This window comes from Typopeltis vanoorti, chromosome 3 (assembly GCF_054136105.1).
Source record: "Typopeltis vanoorti isolate ZY-2024b chromosome 3, IOZ_Tvanoo_1.0, whole genome shotgun sequence".
Classification (NCBI taxonomy): Eukaryota; Metazoa; Arthropoda; class Arachnida; order Uropygi; family Thelyphonidae; genus Typopeltis; species Typopeltis vanoorti.
Genome location: NC_143551.1, coordinates 84,367,618 through 84,386,524, shown reverse-complemented (window position 1 = coordinate 84,386,524; position 18,907 = coordinate 84,367,618). Strand labels below are relative to the sequence as shown.

The window sequence follows — 18,907 nt, the reverse complement described above, 5'->3', positions numbered from 1 at the left end:
CTTCCAAAAATGACTACAACAGAATATTAGTCAAAAAAATTCTATCTTAGACTTCAAAACAAACAGCAGAACAAATAAACCAAGAATATAAAGGAGCAGTGCTTCTCCCATATGTACAATCAATCATGGATAAAATGACAAGCTTGCTTTGTCAAAAAATTTTAAAAGTCACTTTCTACCCAATCAACAAAATCTCCAATCATCTGAAACCTCCTAAATCAACACATCTGATACTTAAAAAACTAGGCATCTACAAGATCAGTTGCAGTTGTGGGCTACACTACACAGGACAAACTGGAATACTGTCCTGTGTAGATTGGGAAAATTAGGGAGATATGCCAATCAGAACACATCAAGGACATTGAGAATGAAAGCATAAATCAGGCTGGTAGCACATACATCAGATACAAAACATCCAGTAGAATGGCAACAAAATGAAATTATTATTATTATTATTAAACAAGACCTCATGGAGTCAAAGACTCATCTAGGAGGTCCTCTTATCTCACACACATCTCATCATACCGGGTCTTAAACACATTCAAACTCCTTGCAGACACCACACACTCAGGCAAGGCATTCCAATCATTCACAACTCTGCACTAAAAAAACCTGCCTCTCACTCCCCTACTCACACCCTCTTTATACAGTTTCCAGGGATGACCTCTGGTTCTCCCCTGATCTCCCACTATTCTCTGTAGAACTTCTCCACCATTGATCTTATAACAACCCCTTACCAACTTGTAGGTCTTTATCATATCTCCCCTCTTGCTTCTCTCCACTAGACTCTGCAAATTACATCTTTTCAATCTGTCCTCATGCTCGACATTCCAGAGGTCAGAAACTACCTTAGTCAGTTGCCTTTGGACCCTTTCCAACATCTCTTCATCCTTCTGAAAACCAGGTGACCAAATCTGGGCACAATAGTCCATGTGTGGCCTAATCAAAGCCTTATACAATGGAACAGGAATCTCCCTACTTCTACACGTCAGTGTCCTCCTCATCATTCCCAGAAGTCTTTGTGTTGTCTTCACAATTTTGGTGATGTGTCCCCTAAATTTTAGATCCTTATCCACTATCACTCCCAGATCTCTTATTTCCTCTACTTCCAACAATATATTCTCACCAAGCATAAATTCTGCATCCCATCTTTGTTTTCCAAATTTTAAAACCTTACATTTTGCAACATTGAACTCACATCCCCATTTGCTTGCCCAATCACTCAATTTATTCAAGTCTTCTTGCAAGGGCACAACATCTTCACTACTCTTTATGGTTCGTCCCAACTTTGCATCATCTGCAAACAACTGAATATCTCCATCCAAATCTTCGCCAATATCATTAATATACAAGTTAAATAGTAATGACCCTAAAACAGATCCCTGAGGCACTCCACTAGTGACTTTCCTTTTCCTGGATATTGCACCCCCATACACAACTTGTTGATACCTATCAGATAGCCAGTCTCCAAACCAATGCACTAATCTAATATCCAACCCCATCTGCTCTGCTTTGACTGTCAACTTATCATGAGGTACTCTATCAAAAGCTTTTGCAAAATCCAAGTATATTACTGTGTATCCTTATCCTCTGTCCAAGGAAGCAGTCACTTTATTGTAATAAGTAAGTAGATTACTAAAACACGACCTCCCTTTAGCAAATCCATGCTGTCCATCAAAGATTATACCATTGTTGTCAACCCAACTCTGGATCCTAGTTCTCACAAGCTTCTCCAACAACTTAACCACAACACCTGACACACAGATAGGTCTATAGTTTGATGCTCGAGTTCGATAACCTCCTTTATGAAGTGGCACAATCTTGCCCTCCTTCCACTCTTTAGGGACTTGACCAAGTGCAAGACTCGTATTAAAAAAATATGTCAAGGCAGGTGTCAACTCTCTGCCACATTCCTTCAAAATACGCGGTGATATATTAAAGTCCCACAGCCTTATTTACATCTAGTTTACTCAACTCCCCAAACACCTCTTGCTCACTTACAGTCAGTCTCTCCTCCCCATCATCAACTGCTCTTAATCTCTCCATGAAGTCACATTCACAAGATTGAAAGATCTTTATGAACTGCTCATTAAGTATTTCCACCACACATTCTGCAACAGCTGTCTTTATACCATTTCCTCCAATCAATGTCATCCTTCCATAATCATTCTTTCTTTTGCTGGCTACATATCGAAAGAACTCCCTAGGATTCTTTTTAGCTTCATTAGCTAATTGCTGTTCATACCTCTCTTTAGCTACTCTCACCAACCAAGTCACCCTCCTTGCCTGGTCTTTGTAGACTTCATGAAACTGGTTACTTCCACTTCTCTTATGCTGCCTCCACAATGCCCTTTTTCTCTGTATTGCATGCTTAATCTCTTTATTCATCCATCTCACACCTACCTTATTTAAACTTCTCACCCGTGGTATATATTTAGACATTGCATCCACTAAATATTTTTTGAAAATCCCCCAAGCTGCATTGATCTCTTTTCCAGCTAACTCCTCATTCCATGCTACACCTGCAAGCTGTCTCCTGAGCTCTTCATAATCACCTTGTAGTTCCACATATACCCTTTTTTCACAGGGGTCCTTGCACTGCTGGCAACCACCCAAGTAATCACCTCATGGTCACTTTCACCAATTGGTGGATGATTTGATACCTCATTGATAATTACATCCTCCGATGAGATGACCAAATCCAAGACCCTTAATCCTCTTGTGCCCTCTGTTACATACTGTCTGAGGTAGTTATCCCTCAAAAACTCAAGAAACTCATTTTCTTTACTTCCAGGTGCTATCTCTTCATTCCAGTCTATATTGCCATAATTAAAATCACCCATAATGATCACCCTTTTCTTATTTGCTTGGTTATTTGACTATACATTTCACTATCACCATCATCCACATTACCAGGTCTATAACAACATCCCACCAAGTATTTGATTCTATTCACCTCTATCTCACACCATACTGCCTCAAAACCACTGGCCCCATTTCCCTCTTCCATCTCTACCTTGTATGGACATAACTCTTTCTCTATCATGAATAGCACTCCCCCTCCCTTTTTACCCCTTCTATCCTCACGAAACACATCATACCTTTCCATCTCTATTCTTGTCAGGATGTCATCCTCATCTAACCATGTCTCACTTATTCCGACAATCTCTGGGTGCACAGACACAATTAGTGCAACCATTTCATCCGCCTTGTTTCTTATACTTCTAGCATTGGTACACAAACACAACAACTCATTTCTGGATCTACAGCTAGTTCCACTGATACCACTCACTCGATGTGATCTCTCCATGCTGGACTGGGGCCATTTCCCTTTCTTCTTCTTCATTTTAGAACCCTTTGCAATTCCATCTGTTTCCTTTTGATCCCTGATCATCCCATTTCCTGCCTACACATGCTCTCACCTCCTCTTGGAGCATCCACCTTTCTCACACTGTGTATCCCTGTCCACCCTGAGCCTCCCTGTCTCCCTGCTCCTCTTGCACACCCATTCTCTCATTTTCTATACTCATACCACTCACTTCCCCATTCATTTCCACTCCTTCAATCTCTCCTGTCTTACTCTCCTGCTCTTCCACATCACTCCCCTCTCGATCTGATTCATTCTCTCTATTCACTTCTCCACTTTCCAGCAGCAGTCTCTCCAAGCGACTCACACCATAACCACTCAAATGCAGTCCATCGCTCCCATACAGCTCACTTCGTCCTTCAAACTCATTCCACACATTAACAAACTGTACTCCCATCTCCTCACACATTTCAGCCAGAATATCATTCATAATCCTTGCTCTCCGCCTCATTTCACCACAATCATACCTAGGCAACACACTGACCACCCTTCCTGTCACACTATTCTCCTTTATCTTTCCAAGCAGTCTCCTGACATTCATTTTGACATGCTCTTTGTTCTCTCTCAAATCATTTGTACCAATTAATACAATTAACTCTTTTGCTAGTTCCCGCCTCATATTCAATGCCTCAATCACTCTACTCATTTTACCTCCTGGAAAACATACCTTGTGCATTTTATCCTCTAGCACACCTTTAATAATGGAGTCGCCATACAACGCCACTCGCTCATCTTTTGTTAACTCTTTCATGCCATCATGATTTATTTTAATAGTTTTGACCTGAATTCTCTTAATTTCATTCCGCATCCATTTCATTTCTTGCTTCATCCAATCCAATTCACCTTCCGAACCTTGTGACACATTCACTCTATCATTAAATCTTTCTAACTTTCTAACTCTCGACCCCCTCTTCTCACTTTCCCTCTCATTCATCCTTCTTTGTTTCCGTACTTTCGGTTCAACATACGTCCAACTTTCACTATCATTCTTCTCACTTTCACTCTCACATATCTTTCTTTGTTTCAGTACTTTCGGACTAACATGCGTCAAACTTTCGCGATCATTCTTCTCACTTTTACTGTCATTCATCTTTCTTTGGTTCAGTACTTTCGTTCCAACATGGGTCCAACTTTCGCCATCAGTCATTCTTTTTTCGCTATCATTCATTCTTTCGATTTTTTTTACTTGCGATTTCTGCATCACGCCATTTCTACTTTCATTCGTTCTCTCAATTTTGTTTCTTTCCGCCTCACTCTCCTGCCTTTTAACATCCATTACGGTTGTCAAATCGCTCTTTTTCTTTTTTCCTGATTTTTTAAAATTTTTTCGGCTGTCTTCTCACCATCCTTCTCTTTCAAACGTGCACTTGCGACACAATCGGTAATAGCACTTTCTGTCATCAACTTCATATTCGCATTCATCAATTCCTCGTTCAGGTCACATTTCGCGCACACCCTTCTTCCATCCGCACTAAACATCCACAAATCATTTATGTAATCGAAGGAATACATATAACAGACCTCACACTTAACGAACCGACTGAAATCCAAATTAAAATCATGGAATGACAATGCCGCCGCCATTTTTTTTTTTTCTCTGCAGGTTACTAGGTCTAATATTAATGTTTTCGTATTTAGTTTAAGCAAGAAAAAAAACACACTAATAATATCGGTAGCGTACAACGTTTATAGCCGCTCTTACTTAAACAATTACGCATATATACTTATATATTCCTAGTAAAACTTGAATCAGGAGCTCTTCAAAACACGTCCGTAGCGCTTGACCCACTAGCACCCTCTTGGATCCACATGATCCACATTGATTACTGCTTTCACTCAAGAACATTCAAAGAATCAGCTGAAATGATGACGTATTCTCTACAGTGCAACAAAAAAAAAAAAACAAGCGATGATTTTACATCTAATCTGGTCTTCCTTAATCTCACAACAGCGATTGCACACTTTCCATTGTTTAAACATTTTCAAATACAGTATTCTTCACTAGAAATGTCAACTGTTATTACTTTGCTTGTAGTTTTAATTTTTGTAATATTTCTTGATAAAGTGAAACAAAGTTTTTTTCCACAAAACTAGTAGAATTAAAACATAGTTTCTTTTTGTCTTCATTGTATGTGGTACCAGAAAACGGTGATTCCTTCATCAATCAATGTAACAAACTAAGCTGTCTTATTTCTACTACTCCTTACATTAGCATATAAACATTTGTTTCAATACTGGAATACTGTGAGTTGGCATAATCATAACAAACTATAAAAATGGATGAAAATTCACTTTATTATTATTATTATTATTATTCAGGCCTTAATGGAGTCAAAAGACAGATTGCTTGAGGCCCTTCCTAGGAAACACAAAATCTATCATACCACTCGTTGAACTCACTGACTGTTTTCGCTCTCACCACTCTATCAGGCAATGCATTCCACGGTTCAACCAACCTCCATGCAAAGAAACCACTCCTCATCCTCTTGCTCACAGCTTCCTTTTGTAACTTCCAGGGATGGTCCCTTGTCATCACTCCTTCCCGCTGTTCAACCTAGCAAAAGAACTCCCCAGTGTCAACCCTGTAACCACCTCTCAACAGTTTAAAAGTCTCAATCATATCACCTCTCCTTCTTCTATCTAAAAAAATCTGCAGTCCACATTCCCTCAGCCAATCCTCATAACCAACATTGTGCAGTCCTGAAACCATCTTTGTTATCTGCCCCTATATCCTTTCCACAATTAATTTATCCCCTTCAAATCCTGGGGCCCAAATTTATGAACAATAGTCTAAGTGTGGTCTGATCAGGGTCTTATACAATGGAATGACAACTCTTTTATCTCTGCAGGTCAGCGTCCTTCTCAGTATTGCAGCAATCCTCTGTGTTATTTCACCACCTTTGTAATATGCCTCCTATATTTCAGGTTTCTAGCAATCATCAACCCCAGATCTCTTGTCACCACTCCTTCCTCCAATTGCATATGCAGCCTCCCATTGATGTATCCCAGACTTCAAGACCTTACACTTTGCTGCATTAAACCGACATTCATTTGCCCCATTCATTTGCCCATTTGTCTAGTTTATTCAAATCCTCCTGCAGGGCTATACCACATCTGCACTATTACTAATAACCTTTTCCACTTCACATCATCTGAACACAACTGAATATAACCCTACAATCCACTGAAAATATCATTGATATAAAGGTTAAACAATATAGGTCCCAGTACTGTCACAGTCCTGCGGAACCCCACTTGTAACTTTCTGCCTCCTTCATACTGCCCCACCATACACAACTCTCTGATACGTATTGGACAGCCAATCCTGAATCCAGGTGACCAACCTGACATCCAGACCCATGCTGCAACTTAAATATCAGCTTATCATGTGGCACCCTGTCAAATGCCTTTGCAAAATCAAAAAAAATGGCAATATATGCCTTTCCCTCATCTACTGCTCTTGTAACTTTATTATAAAAGGCTAGCATATTATTAAAACAAAAGCACCCCTCAAAAATCCATGCTGACTCTCACAGATAACATTACTCTCATCTTCCCAATGCTGTATACGGTCCCTGACTAATTTCTCCAAGATCTTAATGACTACTGATAACACACAAACTGGCCTAAAATTAGACACTTTCAGTCTACTGCTGCACTTATGCAATGGCACTATCTTACCCTCCTTCCATTCCCTGGGTACTTTTCGTATAGCCAGACTTTCATTGAAAAGCCAGATCAAAGGAGCTGTCAGTTCTTTAGCACATTCTCTCAAAACTCAAGGTTAAATACCATCCAGTCCCATAGCTTTACTGACATGCAGAATATTCAATATTTGGAACACCCTCTCTTCCTGCACCTCTAAACATCGAGTATTAAAATTTACTCCTCCAGGATGAAATACTCCAATAAAGTGTTCATTGAACAATTCCACTATGTCCTCTGCATCAGTCACTCCACTCCCATTTATATCCCACAATGTCATTCTTCCACAATCATTTCTCCTCCTACTGGCCACATAGCTAAAAAATTCCCTAGGATTTTCTTTGCATCTTAGGGCCAATCTCTTTTCATATTCCAGATTTGCCTTCTTTCCAATACTAGTCACTCTCCTTGTCCTATCTTCATGCTCTTATATTCTTCATGCATCTTATATTCTTATATTCTTCATGCATCTGCTCTTCACCTGTCTCCTTATATCTCTTCCATAGCCTCTTTTTCACAGTCCTCTAATTGTGTCCTCTTCTTTACTTGTGGAATAAGTGAAGTTTACTATTGCTGCTAACAAATATTCCTTCAAATCCTTAGTATTGCTGCTAACAAATATTCCTTCAAATCCTTACTACTGCTGCTAACAAATATTCCTTCACAATTTCCGAAGCACTAATGATATTCCTTGGCCTTCCAATTCCTCCCTCCATGAGACTTCCCCAAATTGATATTTAAGACTACTATAATCACATGCCTTATAATTCCACATACGTTCCCATCTCTTTGATACTCTTGCATGTCTATTCATCTCCCAAGTGGGGTGTTACAAGTTGGAGAGATGTCATCTCAGTTATTATCAACTCTTCTGATGCTATAACCAAATCCAAACTCTTGAACCTCTTGTTCCCTCTATTACATGTTGCCTAAGACATTTGTCCCTCAAGAATTCTAGAATTTCTATTCCCTTATTGCTACATGCATTTTCCTCTCCCCATTTTATACTGCTGCAGTTAAACTCTCCCATAACAATCATTCTTCTTGCACTGGCAAAGCTCAGCTGTCTAAACATCTCCTAGTTCCCACCCTCTGTGCTCCTTGGTTTGTAGCAACTCCCCCACGAAATATCCTGTCTTGCCCACCTCTACCTCACACCATATGCTTTCAAAATCATTAGTGCCACTGCCTCCACTCTTAGAGGACATGTCGTCACTTATTATAAGCAATACTCCGCCACCACCACTCTTTCCCTTCCTATCCTGCCAAAAAATGCTGCACCCTGCATACTTCTATTCCTGTTATTATATCTTCTTCTGTCAACCACATCTCAGTGATCCCAATAATCTTTGGCCAGGCTGATGCTATCAGAGCCACCAATTCCTCTCCTTTATTCCGGATATTCCTCTAGACTCCACTGGGCTCAGCGTTCCCTGATGTCGTCCCCTTTCTCCCAAGCACCCATTCCCACAAGAGGCCACCCCCTGCTACCATCCACTCTGGATATTCTAGTTTTCCTGCATTGACACACCAACTTGTTCAGAAAACAGCAATCTCTCCATATGTCTACCTCCTTCCTCATCCAAATGCAAGCGGTCTCTCGCATACAATTCCTTACTGTCCTCTAACGCCCTCGAAGCATCCACATATTTCAATCCTCTCTTCTGACACATTCTAGCTATTATGCTATTCAATATTACTGCTCTTATGCTCAGCTTATCACTATCATAACCTAGGCAACAAGCACAGTATCTTTCCTCTCTGTTTTCTTTGTACAACCTCAAGCAAAAATCTCATATCTCTCATTGCCTCTCATAGCCTCTCAATTTACATAGCCTCTCAAGTCATTCGTTCCTATCATCACAATCATTTCATCCACCTTTTCATTCTATCGTTCCCCCAGGCAAACACTCCTCATGCATCCTATCTTTAACACCTCAGATCATTGAGTCCCCATATCACTCTATCCTTCGTTCCAGCACTCCCTCGCATTCTTCTCATTCCCTCTCTTCTACTGTTCCTATTCTGTCCTCTTCTACCATACCCATAACTCTCTCTCTCATTCCCTCTCTTCTACTGTTCCTATTCTCTCCTCTTCTAACATTCCCATAACTCTCTCACTCCTACTCTGAATCGCCTTGCATTCATTTCTTGCATTCGCCTAACCTCATCTTTCACATAACTCTCATAACTCTCTTTCACTCCTATCCTGATTCACCTTGCATTCACCTAATCTCATCTTTCACACTTCTTGTCCCTAGACATTCTGCCTGCTCTTTCAGCTGATCTATCTCTCTCTGCAAGTCAGCCACTCTTGTTTGCCATTCATTCTCCCAATTGAGACCATCTCTAAAAACTTCACAATCATTCAACCTTTCCACACTTCCCACTCTTGTTTTTTATTCATATTTCTCTTGCTATTCTCACCTTCTATCATACCACTCATCTCTCTATGTGGAGAATCTCCCCACCTCTGACTCAACAGAGTCAGTTATAATCATCTCTAACTCACCAAGTTCCTTCCGTTGCCTGCATTTTGTGCATATACGTATTTCCCCCCTTCTCTCACCTGCCACATAAACAATCACCAGGATGCCTACATTTCACAAGTCCCGCATGCCACAAAATCCCTTATTATGTCACGCAAAATGGAGTCCTTAAATGGGGGAGGACTTGGTGGCAGCTCCAATTGGAGCTGCCACTGCTGCCATTATTCAAAATAGTGTCGATGAACTATTACAACTAAACTCTAAATAATTGTAAGTGAGTATAATTATAAGTATAACTATAACTATATAAGAATAAGTTAACTATAAGTAAAAAACATATTTTTAAATATACTAAATATCTAAATAATAAAAACTTATGTTATCTTCTTCATCTCTTCCACTGCTATGCGTCCGATTCCGACCCCACCTTCTCGGGAACCCAAAATACACAATATAGAGACAACAACTAATTCCAAAAACAACCGCTGAAGGACACTTGTATTACAGAAAACAATCTAGCACAAATCTCGACAGAAGTCACTCTATTCACCAATTAAAAAAGTACTTTTTTTGCAGCACAGCTGAAATCCACTGCCATGTTCTTCGGCGACTCTAGCGCCCTCTTTTTTTTATTCGTATGGGGTTCCCCCATTCCTCCACTATCCCTTAGGACTGGTTCAGCCCTCTTAATGAGGGTATTAAGTATGTATTTTTATGACTGTAGATCTATGTGTGTGTGTGTGTGTGCTCACGAGCCGGTTTGCCTGTTCTGAGGGATGAAAAACTTGAGTTTCTGGGTGAAAAAAACCCTCTACCTCTGTATGAGACCAGTTAACTCACCTTTAATCAGAAGAGACCAGATAAAGGTTCCTCACATCATGGACATGAATCAAACCCAGGTCTTTCCGAACAAAGGGCTTTGTCAATACCGACTGAGCTATGGAGGCTCTTAAATTTCATGTTTGCATTTATATTTATATTTAATTTAATTTATTAATTTAATTTAGTTTATATTTAAGTATACTAAATATCTAAATAATGAAAACTTATGTTAACTTCTTCTTCTCTTCCACCGTTATGCATCCGATTCCAACCCCACCTTCTCGGGAACCAAAAATACACAATATAGAGACAGCAACTAATTCCAAAAACAACCACTGAAGGACACTTGTATTACAGAAAAGAATCTAGCACAAATCTCAACAGAAGTCACTTGATTCGCCAATTAAATTCGCTGTTTGGAGACCCCTGGCTACACCGGGGGGGGGGGGTCTCCAAACTACAGCCTGCGGGTCCGATGTGGTCCGCGATATGATTTTATCCAGCCCGCCAATTAGATTAATTTTTCAATAAGAATCCATAAAAAAAAAACACAGGGTGTTGATAGATTTCAAATGCATTAATTAAAATTGTGTTCAAAATATATTCCCGAATAGCAAAAAGTAACCGTAATCCAAGTTACGGTCTTTCTGACTGTAAAAGGTCGGTTAAAATGGACTAATGAAGAAAAAAAATTTGAATTTTACAAAATTTTACAAGCAAATTTGAAGAAATTTGCTTGTAAATTTATCTCTATTTTGGGGACAACGTATCTTTGTGAACAAACTTTTTCCCGAATGAAATATATCAAGTCAAAATACAGGGCAAATTTATCTGATGCACATTTGAAATCGCTACTTGTAATTAGCACTTCAAAATTTGAACCCGAGTTTAATAAGATTTTAAAAAAACAAACACAGTTACATCATTCACATTAATGGTTTTATTATAATTTGTGATAAAAATGATAGAATTTGCTGATAGTGTTCGTTGTCATTAATATACAATAATTTAATCTCACATACTCTGTTATCAGTTTTTATCTGCTTTCAATAAAACGCATATATCTAGTTCTAGAGTTTTTTTTTACTATGGCCAGCTGAACAGTGTTGAAGTACCCAATGTGGCTCTCACAGCGAAAAGTTTGGAGACCACTGATCTACACCAATGCCACCTACTGACCACCACCACCACCACCACTAGTATTTTCACAGACAATCACAAACATGCCAGCAAAAGTTGGTCGATTGGTAGAGCCTCTGCTACTAATGACTCACAAAATGTTAAGCAAGTCTGAGCGCAGTTAGTAGTTGGAAGGGGTTCAATCGTTTGATGCTGTTGGCACACTCTCCCTCAATGAGTCTTTGGACTCCCTGGAGGTGTCACATAATAATAATAATAATAATAATAATAATAATAATTGATGCCCATGGCAGGATTCGAACATGTAGCCTTTTGGCTGGAGAGCAGATACACTAACCGCTCGGCCAACCAGACCAGCATATATATATATATATATATTTTTTTTTTAGTTAATTAAAAACATAAAAAAAACAATAACTTATTCCTAACTTTATATATATATACATATACATATTTCTTATCTCTCGGCTTCTAGTTAAATTTATTTAATTATGTCACATAGCTGAGTAAATCCATTGCATCAAATATATACATTATTATTAAATAGAAATTATAGAAGTGTTGCAAGTGAACATAGTGGTAGATTTGAGATATGTTAAAAAAACATATTTTTAATTAGTGTATAGTGTGGCTTTTTATTGCAAATTGTGCTGCATTTTTTTTTTTCAGTTTGAATACAAGTGTCCTTCAGTAATGTTGTTGTTGTGGAATTTTTTGTTGTTTATATTGTTGTTTTTTTGCTACTTGTTTGTTCATAATGATTCTGAAAATGGCACCCATAAAGAAACACACATGTTGGCAGCACATACAGCTTCGGTACAAAGATCCACCTGTGCCTTGGATTTTTTGCAGTGGATGCCTACAAAAATTGCTATGTGTATGCACTGAAAATGTGAAAGATTTGGGGACTGTTTGGGTAAAAGAGAAGAAGGATACCATTAGGGTATGTGAAAAGTGCCTTGATAGATTAGAGCGATTAAAAATGGGAGCAAGTGTTAGGACATAGTAAAAGTACTGAGGCAAGAGTTAGTGAAAATTAAAAGTGAAATGAAACATCTGGAAAAGGATATTAAACATCAAAAGAAGAGATTGGCGGATGATAAGCGCCTCCGTAGCGGAATTGGAAAAATGATGGTATGTTGTGGCATTCGATTGGAAAAGGCCTAAGTTCGATTCTTATTATGAGGGAAGGAATCTTTATATGGACTTTTTCGATCGAAGGTGAGTTAGCCGATCTCATAAGGAGGTGGCAGGATTTTTTCTCCCAAAACTCGGGTTTTTCATCCTGCATACAGACAAATCGGACCTTCAGAACACACGCAATTTACAAACAAAAAAATACTAGCTGTGGTGGTGGGCAGTAGATGGTGCTAATGTAGATGATAGATGTAGTGGTGAAGACGGAGAATTATACAATAGTGTCCTCCCGCGATGAGTCTTTGGACTCCTTGGAGGTGTCACGAATAATAATAATAATAATAATAATGAGGAGGAAGTTAGTGTTATGAAGAAAGAGTCAAAGGACAGTCGTATATCATTGTATGAGGACTTGATCATTAGAGGTGTGTGATGACTAATCAAGAGCACAAAAAACATGCTTTCCTGGTGGAAAAATGAAAAATAACTGATGCACTGCAGAAAAGGAAAGACCGTGTGTCAAAATTAGTAGTAGCAATGGGCACAAATAACTTAGTTGGGAGAAAAAAAGAATGTTGATAGGGACTTGAAGAAGTTGTTGCAGTAAGTAAAAAAGAATAGTGTTGTTGGGAAAATTGCAGGCATGTTGTCCAGATACGACAACAGTGAACTGAAAGAAGAACAGAGGCAATGAATAGTAAGATGACTGAGTTGTGTGAGGCAAAGGGGGGTTCAATATGTAAATCTGTGGAGTAAATTTGAAAGAAAGTTGAAATAGTTCAAAGTTGATGGATTGCATTTGAATGGATTTGGTGTTGGGCATTTAGAAATGCTACTGTTTTCTGAGAAAGCACAGGGTCAAAAGTTAATGTAGCAAATGATCTGAGTCTACTTGTGGAGCAGGATAGCACAACTAAATGGATTGTTGGATATGAGGTTGAAGATGTCATTGAAGCAGTCTCATCATCTCAGCTAACTAAGATACACTTATAACTCTTATCCTTGGGTACACTGACCCAATCAGTATTATTACTAATATAACTCTAATTTCTGATATTCTTTGCATTAGTATAAAATCATAATGGTGCATGTCAAATCTCAGAATTTATGCTTACATTATTATTTCTGTGCATTATTTGATCATTCCACCTTGTCAATCTTTTCCATCATTATACTCTGCTTTGGCCATTGTCATTTCCCTGCTCCTTACCCTCCTTCTCATGCTTTGTTGCTATGCTCTACCACAATCACTCTTTTACTCCTGTATCCACCTGTCCTACAATCTGCTTCTTATGATTACCTATTTCTCTCTGATTTTTAGCCACACTCACTTCATCCTACCTTTTCCATTCTCTCTTATTCTCTATATGTCTCCATTTTCCATGTCTGACACTACATCTATTTGAATGCAGTCCATTTAACTTAAACCATTCTGAGTTTTTGTTTCAAATTCATTACATACATTCGCAAATATGCAGGAATATAAATATAAATATGCAGCAATAAGGGTCAAAGAAAGACTCTTATTATTTTTAAATAAAATCTATTCAACAAGTAATCCACCAATAGAATGGAAAAAAAAGCAGTAGTGATCCCTGTCTTGAAAAAAGGTAGTAAAGATGACCCTAAAAATTATAGAGGTATAAGTATTCTAAATTCCTGTTCTAAATATTCTGCTACATATTCTAAAATATATAGCAGAATATTAAATGACAAACTAATAAAATATTCTGAAAGCTTTATTTTAAAAGTACAAAATGGATTTAGAAAAGGGCAATCACATATAGACTTGGCCTGCCTTTTACCTAAAATTAATAATAGAAAAGAAGAGAATACAATTTAGAAACACATATCACATTTATTCACTTTGAAAAAGCATTTGATAAAATTCAAAGAAGTATCTTTATTATTATTATTATTCGTGACACCTCCTAACTATCTTATTTAACATATTAAAAGAAAGACAAATACCAAATAATATTCTAAAAGCTATCATAAGTATACATGAAAATAATCAAATACAAATAAGATTATGAACTACCATATCCGAGAGAGATAAACCAAGGAGTCCGACAGGGATACCCCTTTCAGAAACTCCTTTTAATATCTATCTAAATGAAATAATAATAAAATGGAATAAAAATTTCCATCAAGGTATTAAACTTGCTCCTACTGTGAACTTAAACACTCTCCTTTTTTCTGATGATCAAATAATAATTACAAATTCTGAAAATAACTTGCAGAAAAATATTTTAAATTTAAATGAAATAGCCAAAGATTACAAAATGATAATATCAACAGAAAAATCAAAAACGATGGCCTTTAAAGGACAAGATCCAATAGTAATAGATAACAAGATTTTAGACCAGATGAATTCATTTAACTACCTGGAATGTATGATTATATATGAAAATGAAAAAGATATAAACCTAAAAATTGCAAAAATATAAAAATACCAGGTGTAATTAACTCTATATTTAAACCTAACCTAGTTCAAAAACAAACCAGACTAAAAGTATACAATACATTAGCCCTACCAGTCCTATTGTATGAAAGTGAAATCTGAACAATAAAACAAAAAGACAAACAAAGATTAATAACAGCTGAAATGAAGTTTATGAGAAAAACTGCAAAGTATACTCTATTCGATCACAAAAGAAATGAAGAAATTATGAAAGAATTACACCAGGAATTAGTAATAGAAAAAAAATTTGAAAATATAAACATAAATGGATGGAACAATTGAAGAATGAAAACAGAAAGACTGCCAAAACAAAACAGAAAGACTGTCTTAAATTACAAACTTTTAAGAAAAAGAAAACCAGGATATCTTCTAAAAAGATTCAACAATGATTTCTAAGTCCAGAACAGGCCACTTTAGGCCTAAATCCTTGAAACACATGATGATGATGATGATGATGATGACGTTCACAAATCTACCATAATCACCTTTTAAGTTTTGTATCCATCTGTTCTTCTACAATCTGATTCTTATGATTCTCAAATTTTCTCTGATCTTTAGCCACACTCAATTCATCCTACCTTTGTCCATTCTCTCTCTCATTCTCCATATGTCTGACATTACACCTATTTGAATGCAGTCCGTTTAACTTAAATCATTCTGATTTTGTTTCAAATTCATTCCATACATTCACAAATTGCATGAATTTATATGTATAGACTTATTACTATATATGTCAATAAAATTTATTAATCTACACATACATGAATTGTATATTTTATTATTTCTGTGCATCACAAAGAGTCTAGATATCTCTTTGAAAGTATATCTGCATTTTACATGTAGATGATAGATACATAACATTAGAATAAACTGTTCAGTAAAGAGACAAAGTTAATGAGACTTATTTTACTTTCTGAAGATCAAAGAGAACCATGTAAATCTTCCAGAGATCACCATATTTATGCCAAGACTATGAATGATTTAGATAGTAGATTGGCATTATAGCTGAGATGAGCAGATGTATGAAGTCCAAACATTGGTCTAGTTTCATGCTGTCATTCTCATCATAGGTTTAGGTAGTTTGTTACCTCTGCATCTCTTTAAACTTTTATCACAGTTGAAATTTCACTCTACAGATGCCACATAAATTTCCAAAATACTTTATGTAGATGATGTCTCATGTCTTGTCAGATGTCATCTCCTTCCAGGAGGTTGACTACCATGAGCCCACGTACGGTTTTGTGCTTCTCTTTTGCATTCTTCGTAGGACAAAAAGGTCCAGTCTTTAATATTTCCCATCCAATCTGTTCTTTGTCTTCCTCTTCTTCTTTTTCCTTGTATCATTCCTTCTAGAAGTGTTTTTTGTAGGGATTCATGCCTAAGTATGTGACCGAGGTAGGTGGTTTTCCTTTTCTTAATGATTTTCAACAGATTCCTATCTTCTCCAATCATCTCTAATATTTCTAAATTAGTTTTTTTGGCAGTCCATGGGACTCTAAGAATTCTTCTGAGGATCCACATCTCAAAGGCTTTTAGTTTATTTTCACAATATTTTGATATTGTCCAGGTTTCTGCTCCATATAGCAGTGTTGACCATACATAACATTTGGACAGCCTAATTCTTGTTTTTGTATGAATTTCCCTTGTGGTCAGAATGTTTTTCATGCTAATGAAGGTTGAGCTAGCAATTTCTATTCTTCTTAATATTTCCTTATCACACTTTCCATTTCTCTGTAATTAGTTGATCCAAATATATATAACTCTCTACTTGATCTAAAGTATTTCCTCTGATCTTAATATTTATATCAGGAATTTTCCCTTTTTCTCTTATTACCAGCATGGGTTTAGTTTTTCTGAAGTTGAAATTAAGTCCACATGTTTCATTTAGCTTCAGCATCTCTTTTAGTAGGTTTTGGTTTTGAAAATCTTTTTTATTTTCAGCTAGCAGTAGTGTATCATCTGCATATCTTAAGTTGTTTATATTCCTGCCTCCTATGCTGACTCTTTTAAATTCTTTTAATTGCTGGAAGATATTTTCAGTATAGAGGTTAAACAATATAGGAGAAAGAACACAGCCTTGTCTTACACCCTTCTTTACTGGGAATTCCTCCGAGATTTTTCCTGATATTTTTATTGAGGCAATTTGTTCCCAATATAGATTTATCAGTAATCTGATATCTTTACCATATACTCCTAAATTTCTGATGCATTTGATTAGTTGTTCATGTTGTACATTGTCAAAGGCCTTTGTGTAGTCAATAAAATAAGTAGACTTCAAATTAAGGGGATAAAAATCCCTTATTATTTTACAGCCAGTATGCAAAACTCTGAGATCGAAAACTACGATCTAAGAGTTTCATGCTGAAGAACTATCGGCGAATCTAAGCGTAAGTGAACACCTGGTAGTACAACATCATTTATAAATAGATTTCTTTCTGCTTCTCTAGATATCTTTCTATAATAGTTCTAATGTTGAAGAGTCCTTCTCTAGTTCCTTTATTTTCCTGAAAACCAGATTGTATTTCATTAATTTCCATTTTGATTTTATGTTTATTTCTTTCTAGGATGATATATAACATAACTTTTGCTATCTGACTGATCAGACTGATTGTTCAGTACTTCACATTTGATTGTCTCCAAGTTTTTAAGTACTGATAGGAACGTTGAGTGCTTAAAATCTTTTGGCAAGTGTCCAGTTTCGTATATTTTGTTACATATGTCAGTCAGTGATCTTATAGCCTTGTCATCTAAAGCCTTTAGATATTCTGCCATAATTCTATCCATTCCTGGAACTTTTCCTGGTCTCAGTTTCCTAATGACATTTGTTACTTCCCAGGTAAGAATAGTAGGCTCCTCCAAATCTTCTTGTATTGGCTTATCTATTCTATCATGATTGTAGAGTTCCTTTCAATACTCTACCCATCTATCCTTTATTTTGTCTTTCTCCATTTCCACTGGTATCTTCAATGCAATGAGAGCCTACCCTTTTTGCAAGATTTGCTAGTTAGCTCCCTAACTTTTTCATGACATTCTCTGGTTTTGTGCTTTTTGCCAGAAGTTCAATTTCCTTGCATTAGTTCTTTTGCAATCCTACATTCTTTCCTGCTCCCCTTGTTTAAGTTTTTGTATTCAGGACGATTTTTGTGTTTCTTTCTTTTCTCCATCATTTTCAGTATCTTGTCATTCATCCAGGGTTTATTCATCTTCTTCTCAAATTTGGGAATTGTTTGTTTTACTGCCTTTTTTTTATGCCCTCTTTAAATTTCTGCCATCTATCTATCCTCAATCTCATCTTTGGGATACTTGGTGGAATCAGGAACACAGCAGTGGATTGTGGCAGTTCCTTTAAAAATTTATCTTGTATTTCTTGATTTTTAAGGGAGCCAAGATCATACTTTTATATGTTTATAGGTTTCATTGTTTTCTTTAATTTTATTGCTGCTTTAATGACCAAAGGGTTGTGATCTGATCCAATATCAGCCCCTCGGTATGTTTTGGCTTGTAAGATGTTATTCCAGAATCTTTTTTTAATCATTATATAGTCAATCTGGTTCTGCATGATTACTCTCCCCAGTCAGAGACAATATAACCACCTCAGCTTTGGGTAGCCCTTCTGATCCCCTGACCAAATCCAGCAATGATTTTATTTATTTAGCTAATTAGATTAATAAGCCAATATTTCACCTTGGTTACCAAGTCATCTTCATGGACACACAGAAATATGTTGAGCATATGCATACAGGCACACTAGTAGGAAGGGAAACACAGACTGATTGTAAAAGA

The 18,907-nt window shown here is 37.0% G+C and overlaps 1 protein-coding gene across 3 annotated transcripts in view; it reads right to left on the bottom strand.

The window, feature by feature from the left end:
- The window catches only part of LOC150108341 (dynein regulatory complex subunit 11-like), a 455,807-nt gene that overhangs the window by 322,265 nt on the left and 114,635 nt on the right, over positions 1-18,907 (bottom strand). The window lies entirely within an intron of this gene.